This window comes from Poecilia latipinna, unplaced genomic scaffold, assembly GCF_001443285.1.
Source record: "Poecilia latipinna isolate Pla-1442-1.1 unplaced genomic scaffold, P_latipinna-1.0 Scaffold2516, whole genome shotgun sequence".
NCBI classification, from domain to species: Eukaryota; Metazoa; Chordata; class Actinopteri; order Cyprinodontiformes; family Poeciliidae; genus Poecilia; species Poecilia latipinna.
In genome coordinates, this window is record NW_015115132.1 from 50,862 (window position 1) to 60,947 (window position 10,086).

Sequence of the window (10,086 nt, forward strand, 5' to 3'; positions counted from 1 at the left end):
TATATATATATATATATATATATATATATATCTCTTATTCAAGATTCTAAAAATGTTTAGGTCATTCTCTCTGTTTCTGAGTTGTGGTTAATACTTGACAGCAGTCACACAGTGGCAACTGTTAAATATCAAAAATTGTGCTTCATAAATGATGTAACAAAAACATCACATTTTTCCAGCTCACATAAACATGACTGTATTCCAGCCAGATTAGAAGGCAAATGGGTTTGCATGTGGTTACTTGAATGTATTTAGTTAAATGAAAAAAGTATTGTGTTTAAATTATGCCGGCATATATTTTTAAAGACTTTATAACTTGATAATTTTAAAACAGAGATCCATCAAAGATAAATGTGACTCTTTTCAGGTTTCTGTTAATGACTAGAAATAGATTGAGAAGGTGTAATATTTATTTCCATTAAAAGTGAATGTTTATTGTTATTATGCTGCTATTACAGTATTACTGAAGTATTTATGAACTTGTTTAGATGTTGTAACATTGCAACCACAAATCTCAACTTGTATTTTTAAGGTTTATATTAATTTAATTACAATTACAAAACATGTAAAATGTATGTAACTTGTGCTCAGATTTATAGATATCCATTAAATCACAATTTTACTACCAGAAACGCTTGGGGAAAAAAAGGAAATTTGCACACTTATTAACAAATTTAATAAGTGTAGCTATTAGTCCCCTCGCTAGATGTAAATTCAACAGACAAAAACTTAAGTCACTTGTCAGCATTTTTACGTCTCATTCAAAGCCATGTTAATTGAAGTTTGTTTGAGCTCTCCGCCCATCACAGCACATATCGGTGTACTCCGAAAATTAAAACAAATGTATAACTCTGCCAATGCCGTCCTCCGAAAGACGTCATCCAATCAACAAGTAATCAGCTTAAAGTTGGAAAGTAATTTATCCAATCAGAAAACTGTGCTACATGTAGGCGTATTTTTTTACATCCAATTATAATCAAAAAGGAGGAGCCAAAAGGCTTGCCGTTGGCTCTGACAGAAGACCTCTACCGACTCACAAAGAGACTGCGAAAAAAAAGAGAAAAAAAATCACACCACTACGCAAATCCTTCCAATGGAGGAGGGCCAGGACGTTCAAGCTCGCTCGGCAAATGAAAAGAACGCCTGCAAGCTAGCGACCTAGCTCAACTAAAAGGAAGAAGAAGCAAAAGTTGTAAGTAACGTCAACATCCCAAATACTGCTGAAATTAAGAAAAAAAGTGTTTTCTGTCAAACGCAGCTGGCGTTGAGCTGAGTTACTAACTTTGTTGATATTAACGTTAGCCTTTCAAAATAGGCTGCCGTAGCATGCTAAAGAAGGAGTTTGGCTGTTCTGCTAGTGTTAGAGTTAATCGCCTTCCCTCTTTGCAAGTTAAATGGTAAACACCGCTCACGTACGTGTTGTCATTGCTTGTCTCGCTTCCTGACGGCTAGATTAGCCCTTTATATTTTGTATGTTGTTGGCTTTCGGAACGTTATTTTAGCCTTTACAACTGGCTGGTTGAGCTAAAGCAAGTTGCTGGTGCTAGTTAGCTCCTTGCTCAACACTAGCAGTTTCCTCTGTAGAGTGAAAACGCTAGGCTAAGATGCTAACTGAAGCCTACTGCAAATCCTATTCGTCTTATTTTGTTTTTAAATGAATGTTAGCTTCTTGTTGTGTACGGTCTTAGTGTTTGTAATGAAGCAAAAATTATGACCTAACCGGCTAAGTAAGTTTACCCGCAGCAGTCAAAAATAACCAAGCAGATTTAAGCCACTGTTTTTCTGGGATGTTGCATAAATCTTTTGAAAGCTACAACAAAATTGAGTTGTATATAACTACAAACAACAACACATATTTTGTTAGTCTGAGGTAACTTAAAAATAATAATAATACGTTTAAGTGCAAGAGACTGTAACATGTCTGTGCACTGTGACTCTTATGCAATAGCATAACATTAGGCGAACTTTCAGCTCTGCATCTGACGTTACTCGGATAAAAAGCATTTGTTCAGCGTCTCTTGGATACAGACAGAAAGGAATCTGGCCAGATGTGTGAGAGGGGGTAGAAGGGCAACTATTTAAGAGGAAGGCGCCGTGACAGATAAAATACCGGTTTGTGTGTACAGTACTGACTCCCACGACTATATTAATGTAGATGACGCTCTTAAATTTTGTTCTCTCTGTCTTCACTTAAGTTTTGTGACAAATATGTAGAGGACAAGTACAAGGACCCATCCCACTTTAGCTTCTTTTTTTTTTGCACCACGTTTGGTGATTTTGATTGTTTAATTCGGACTAGCACAAAGTAGTGTATGTTCATTGCATGGAAAAAGATAGTGTTTTTTCTTTTTTTGACATTTTTTCCAAAAACATTTACATTAATGAACAAGCAGCAGACAGACAGGTCAGGAATTAAATTGCTGGGACATTTAAGGCAAGTTTAGGTCAGGTTATAAAACAATGTCCCAATCTGTGTTTAACCTGTTTTTTCTGAAAATGGGAAGTGTTGGAAAAAAAGTGAAGAGGAATGACATTAAATGTAGGAAGCATTTTTAGATGCTGTGAAAGACTTTAGACTTGGGTGAAGGCTCACCCACACACACCGTCAGACCTACAATGTAATGATTGCAATTAAAGCATATTCACACGTTTGACTATCTCAGTCAAAGTCCAGAGTTAAATCCAATTGATAAATTTGTGTCAAGACTCGAAAAGAGTTCACAGACGCTTTCCCGTCCATACAGATTCATGTCGAACAAAACTTAAGCTCTCTGGATGCGCGAAACCGTCAGAGACGTCGCCCAAAAGACTCGCAGCTCCGACTGCAACAAAAGTATTGAATAAAAAGTATTGACTCAGCATTTGTGAGTAACACCAAAAAAAAATAAAAAATTTGTTTACTCCATCTACTTGGGGACAAAGTGATACTCAACTTTGTGTTGGAGTATCGGTAATAACTACAGCTAAAATATATTAAAGTTTCCAACTCTGACATGACAAAATGTGAAATGGTTAACAACAACATTTTCTAGATGAGGTTTTTGCGGCGTAGTGCCAACACTGACCTACAAGGCTTTGCTGAATCCCCCACTACATCAAAAAATAAAAAAAATAAAAAATAAGCCTTTGATGGCAGTGCAGATGTGTACTTTACGTGCACCGGCTTGAGGGAAATCCCCCCCAGATTGCCTCGACCCATCTATCTGTGATTATCTAGGGCACAATTCCAGTGAATTAGTATGTTTGTTTTAATCTGGTAAGGCATTAATGGCATTGAAGAGAATGGGGATGGAAAAACCAAGCCCTCTAAAACACCCCCACAGTGGCCTCTCACTAAGCTGACCCCCTGCAAGGATTAACTGTTAAATCAGCATTTCAGCAATCACTACAAATGATTCACTCAGTCTCTTTAACATTTCGTGTATCAATTGAAGTAAAAAGAAAGAAGTTCAGGTAATTCTGCTCCAGCTACTTCAATATTAATTCATAACATCCTCATGTCGCCTCTCCAGACGTGTCTACGGTCGATTATTTGCTATTATTACAAAGCTGGACCCAACCTAAACCTGGACTGAACAGTTGGAGTCATTTAGATCCGTGTGTTTGCATTTGGTCAGGTAGCTATTATTGGACACCTGAACAAATAGCATTCGGAGGAACTGCACACACACGTACGCACACACACACACACACGATTAAAAACCTCACTGTTTGCCCAAGAAAGAACTGAATGCAAGCACCAAACTATAAGATTACAACATCCTGCACTAAACGATGGAGTAAAAGCACAATTCCTAGTCCTGGGAATTCTGAATCGATTCAAGATGCTCCGAAATCAATTTTAAAATGCGTTTAAGTTACCGGTATACGTCTTTGCCGCTCCTTTTTACGAGTTTTCTGCATTACATGATACGTCACTGTAGAAGGCCATCTTGCCATAATGAATAATTTTGAATAATTCCTTTATTTATTTATTTCGGGCAGCTAAGCTAAGCTAATACTGGTCATTTAAATTACAGAATTTTATGCACAAACCCCTTTTTGTTTAAATGTAAAACTGATGGGACCTGATAGAATTGTTTTAAATGTTTTATTTATTTACAGTCGTTTCCTCTTGTCAGTCACATAATTTAAACAGAATCTGTAGACAAACATTGGTAACACTTTATTTGAAGGGGGTTGAATAAGATTGACTTTCATTAACATGACGTATCACATGTCATGAACATGAATAAGCCTTCATGAATATTTATGACTGTCATAAAGCGTCATTCGGTAAATTATGACACTTTTAATACAAAGTTGACATTATTCAAAATGTCTTTGTTATGACAACTTGACATTAACCAAGAAATCATTACTGTTTAAACTTGACCTTTAATAACATAAAGTTACCTAATTTTTAAAGTGCAGTCATTAATACTTTTATAACAAATTCATATCAGTAATGATTTCTTGGTGACTGAACAACATCTTCCTTCTCACTATTCTGCATCACCTCGGTCCATCACGTAAATCCTACTAAATACATCAAAGTTTGAGATTCAAGGTGCTCTATCTCACAAGCATCTCTTCTTTCTGCAGCTTACATTAGCTCTCAACCTCGGCCAGTTTAGGTTAGGCATTCTTGTTCTTTCTTGCATTGCAAGACTTTGGGATAATGCAGCGCACAATGAGGACAGAGTCTCGCTAGAAATAACCTATAATTGAGCCCTGCTGAGCAAGATTATCCGCGGCTTTTTGGAAAGAGGGTTTGGAGCATAATTGATGTTTGGGTCTGCTTCTGCCAAGGAAAACACCCTGTTTTTGTCCTCAAGACGGCCCGAGCTGGGTTTGGAGATTTCTGACGTTTTTACAAGGGCATCAACGACAACCAGCCCTCTGGTTTTTATATGTCAGTTGGAAGGAAATGAGGACGATCTGAAACATCCTTAAATCGCAGTCATTTACGTCTCTAATCGGAAGAATTCAGGAATGTTTCCGCTTAAGAGGTTGTGATTACAGCAAGCCAGGCATCTGGAGGTAGCCAGATATCGTCATTCCCAAATTCTGACAGTCATCTGGGCTAGTTTTAGGAAACGTATTTAATTACTAAACATTTCAGAGATGCTTTTCTATGTGTTGTTGGGGCAAAATGAAACTGAGGCAATAGAGAGAGTTAAGTAAACATAACCTCATCTTAGAGGTTGTCCTGCTTCCTGAATGGCCAGTCAGTGACCTATTCATTTAGAAAGCAGCAGGTGGTAATAAAGTAGACAGAGAAGTTAACCATTGATCAGTTCAGCTTTTGCTTGCGCTGTTGCTTTTTTCCTAAAACAGGCCATTATTTCATTTGTGCAACAAACTGTTTCTTATATTACTATTATTATTATTATTATTATAATTACCGCCATGTTTTTCTAGAGAAGTTTCATTGTCGTCAGAATAAAAAAAAAGAGCTTCAGCATAGAGCAGTAGATAAGTTTGTGTTACAGGGTTCAGGATGTAAGCCTTTGTTTTTTTTGTTTTTTTTGTGGTTAGTTTTTCTTTTTTTTCTTTTTGGGTTTTGGAGTCACCGAGTTGGAACAGGAAGTGAGACGTGTTATTCACAGGTTTTATCACCGTGAGAAAAGCAAGCGAGGGTGGGTGAGAGACTATCTTTGTTTTAGGCTACGTTTGCGGTGGGTTGTGTGAGTTTGTACGCCAGCTTAAGTCGACCTGACTTAAGGTTCAAGTCGAACGTTGATTCGCTCTCCACCTTCGCTGACCTGTCATTGCCATCCGCTCACATTCACACAGTTGGTGTAGCGTGGAAGTTCTCACACCTCAACTTCTCTGTCTGGCTGCTCTGACTAAGGCCTTGTTCTTCCTTTCTTTGCATGTGGTTTGATAGGTTTGAAGTTTCTGGTGTTCTGTTAACATTCTCTCACTCTTTCTCTCTCTCTCTGTCTCTTTTTTTTATGTTTATTTCTGTCTAATTGGATTGTTTTCCCAAGTCCCTTTCTAACCCAATAAGCATGGTGCTCTGAGTCAGACCGTGACGACGAATGCTCAACTACATAGAAGATGACTTGACTATAAAAGGAGTCTTTTTAGCCATTAATATGATAAAAAGGAAGAATAGCGTGGTTTAACCCCGAATGCTTACGTAACCGCCTCATGGATGTAATGGTAATCTTCAGATTATTACTCTGCCCAGCAGGAGGCCTTAATCCTGTCGCAATAGAGAGCAAACCAGCCTGAAGCAGACAGTAGGCTGACAACTCTGTGCTCTGCACCAAAACAAGCCAGTGCAAACTTTAAAGTTCAACATTTGAAAACGTCATCAAGTCTAAAAACTTTGCGGGCCGACTGAGCCCTAGTGGTTTCAGATTGCGCCAACATTAATGCTTCTTAAGCGTCCTAAAGTGTGGAGAGACGTTGAGTGACGGGGCATGCTTGTGTTTTGTGATGTCATCATGTCAGCCTTCGGTTTTGCTCGATGCACAGCTTCTGCTTTTTGTTTCAGATTCTTGTGCAGTGAGGTGGCGGGGGTCTTTGTGTCTTTCCAGTCGAGCCCCTGCTCTATGGCCTTAAGGTATGTCGCACGGGTTAACAAGGGTGGTCCTCCGTGGGCTGTTGTTTTGGAAGCAGCTGTTCCCAAAGTACTGTGGGAAAGGAAAGGAGAGAGAAAAAGTAGAAACATTTCTTTTTCTTTTTTTGTCTCATTTGCTTTCTTGCTGTCTTAGTTTGCTCCGTTTTCTCAATGCTTCTGCAAAGATTTTAGGGCATTACACGTAAATGCATTTATGCATTTGTTGCAAAATCAGTTTTTTTTAATACACAGTAGAAACCAGGGTAACACTTTATTTGAAGGGGTATGCATAAGACTGATATAACACTGTCATAAACATAACATAACACTGTCATGAACATAAAGAAGTCTTTATGAATGTTTATGACAATTGTCATAAAGTGTCATTCGGTAAATAATGACACTTTTAATGCAAAGTTGCTTTAAAAGTGGCATTAAAAATCCGTTAAAAGTGCCAACTTTGCATGATTTTGTAAATAATGACAATTTAATGCAAAGTTGGCACTTTTAATGGACTTTCAATGCAACTTTCAGAGCAACCTTGCATTAAAAGTGTCATTATTTACCGAGTGACACTTCATGACAACCGTCATACAGATTCATAAAGACTTCTTTACGTTCATGACATGTGTTATGTCATGTTTATGACAGTGTCATGTCAGTCTTATTCACACCCCGTCAAATAAAGTGTTACAGAAACCAGTTATTTACTTTTCTTCAGTGTAAAGAAAAGTGCAACTTTCTGTCTTTGTCCAACCGTTCCTGTTTTTGGTCAGACTTCACAGTCGTCATTGCAATATTCAGAGATGAAATCACATTTGCAGGTTTGAGTGGTGCATTTATCATACCGTTATCATGAAAAATTTCTTATAAAAATTTTGATTTATCTTTGCCTTGACGCATTTCAATTAATGATAAAAAAAAACATAACTGGCAGTCTTATCATAAATTTTATTTTTACTATTTTCTCTACTGTTTGTTCAACAGAAAGCACCAATGAATATCAGTAAAGTTAAAAATATAATTAAATTCAGTTACTGTGTGAAGTTTAATGATATAAATCGTACTTTTTTAATTAAGTGCAGTTCTGAAGAATCTCGTTTCAAGTGGGAAGAATTGTATTGGTGTTGGCACAGCTGTTACTGCACGCTGTGCCAGGCAATTACTGCAAAAAGACGTAATGAATCGTTTTTCTATTGTAACATTTTATCGTTATCACAATACTACCTCAAAATGTCACAATAAAATTCCAACTTAATCTCATATTCTTCAGTTTAGTTGTTAATCACAGCCTTTCCTCTACTTAAATCCCATTTCCTTCACTTGTTTTCTCTCAGTCTGGTCTCAAACACCAATTTCTCACTTGTTTTTTGTCTACTTTGAAGACAGTAATTTTTTGCCCTCACACTCTTTGTTTTGTGTAGTTTGTCTGGATGTTTCTTCTTTTGAGTAGCTCTGTAATATTGTTGCTGTAAATAGTTACTGTACATTCTTTCTGAGCAGATGGGAATCACTTCATGATGCACAAAACGAGACTCGTTTTGTGACTCGGAATGTGACTCGGGTCACATTCTGACGTTCCTCAGCAGTGACAACCAACCAGGCTCTTTGTAGATTCCTTCATGAGCGTCACTCAGGACAGGGCAGACCCCGGATGCTTCAGACTCATCCCGTTGTCATTCTGCGCTTTTGGTTTCTGTTTGCAGATTAAGAAGCTTCAGTTTAATTTGCTGGCGCAAAGATCGGAAAACTAAAAAAAAGTTCGCTCTGGCTGCGAGCTTCACGTTCAACAGGCGGCACCGACGTCGAATGCAAGTCACAGTCAACAAAACAACAATGACGCTTATCTTTTTTTAGGAAGTAGAGTTTGGTTGATTTGACATGTTCCTCATTTGGATAATTATTTCTCAACACAAACTGTGTACAAACCAGAATGTTATTGTCCTTTGTGCGACTTTTTGAACAAGCCCATCTCTTTGGGTGGAAAGATGGCTGTTCAACTGATCCAAAAATAGTAGAGAATGTGGAATGCATGTTGATAAGGTCTTAGTAGTTTGCGGTAGTTTGGTACTGTTTATTGACTTAAATTTTTTAAAAAATCATTATTTTATTTTGTCTTTTGGAAGTTTAAAAAAAAATCATTATTTTAATTAAATTGCATAATTTTTTGGATAAAAAAAGCATGACATCAAAGTTTGTCTGTAAAAAAAAAATATGGTAAAAATAGGGAAATCTTTCATTTTTACTTGCATAAAAACATGCATTTAGTGGTTAAAATTTAGACGGCATGCCCTTGTTGTTGCTGGTACGGCTTCACCCTGTGGTGTCTGGTTGCGCCAGTAGAGGGCAGTACAATATTGTTTGCATGTCCTGCTCCCCTCACATGAACCACAGAGTGTTTACTCGCTGCCGGAGGCGGAGTTACAGTTCAGATTAATGCCTGCCCAGACCGATCCGATCACAGTGACTGTAGTGGATTTAAATGCTGACTGTGTTCGCCACGGGCCCCTTCAGCTGACTGCAGAGCAGACCCCTTTTTCTCCTCGGCTCTTAGCCCACAAGCTTTCCTGTTTTCTACCAGTTTGAAAGCAGAACAAGGCTGAAACGGGTGGGGACCAAGCGCGGCTTAGGAACGCTGAGTATTGTTCCAGGGCTTCCTCTTCCACATTCCTGGGCTGATTGCGTTGTGGGCCTCCTGCACAGGGTTATTGTTCTAACTCAACAGCACCGCACAGACCTGGCCTCAGCCCATTGTGGCTGCCTCCACTGACCATTGTGGTGCACAGACTAAGTGATGACTATCTTTGCCTCTGGAGCTTTATTCTCTCTTTGATTTATTTGGCGATTCTTACTTCGATGTGCTGCCTCATCATCTGTCGATCTGTTCTCACTCCTTAGTTTTGCGGATTTGAACAAATATCTCTGTTATTAACACTCAATGTCTCTTTGCAACTCATCAACAGTGTGTTTAAGGCTGTCGGATGTTAAATTGTCCTGATAAACGATAAATGCCATTGCTGTTCAAGTAACACATTGATAATAATATAATAATTCAAATTTGGCCTCTTAAATACTCCACACTGGATTTGGAAGATATTTTAAATATCCACAATAAAACACGATTATTTGCACTTTTTGTGATCATATATTTGTACTTTTTGCACCTGCTCACAGCCCACAAAGCACGCATGTGGCAGCTGTAGGATGTATATGGTGCTGTGCTGCAGACCTTATTTTACCTTTACACTCATATTTAATGCAGCATTTTTCTGTATGTCACCATGAGATTCTGTGTCAGCAGCAGGAGCCTGAAGCCTAGTGGAGCAGAGAAGGAGTTGAATGTTGTTCTGGAATAAATTTATGTTGAAATCTTTTGGAAATAGGTTGTTTTTCAATATTTTCCTATATATACTTTCTTTAATATATTTATGTCGTAGCAAAGGATTGGGTGGGAGGAACCTCTGGCCAAATATTTTTTCTAGGGGGGGGAAAAAAAAAAAAAAAAAAAAAAAAATATATATATATATATATAT

General features: G+C 37.9%; 1 protein-coding gene across 2 annotated transcripts in view; it reads left to right on the plus strand.

The window, feature by feature from the left end:
* The first annotated feature begins 1,024 nt into the window (after positions 1-1,024).
* Positions 1,025-10,086, plus strand: part of fryl (furry homolog, like) — a 93,357-nt gene continuing 84,295 nt past the window's right edge. The window contains exons 1-2 of one of the 2 annotated variants that reach the window (XM_015019994.1): positions 1,025-1,192; positions 6,488-6,556. The gene's annotated coding sequence lies outside the window, so the exon portion shown is untranslated. The remainder of the gene's footprint in view (positions 1,193-6,487; positions 6,557-10,086) is intronic. The other variant, XM_015019995.1, reaches the window with a different exon arrangement.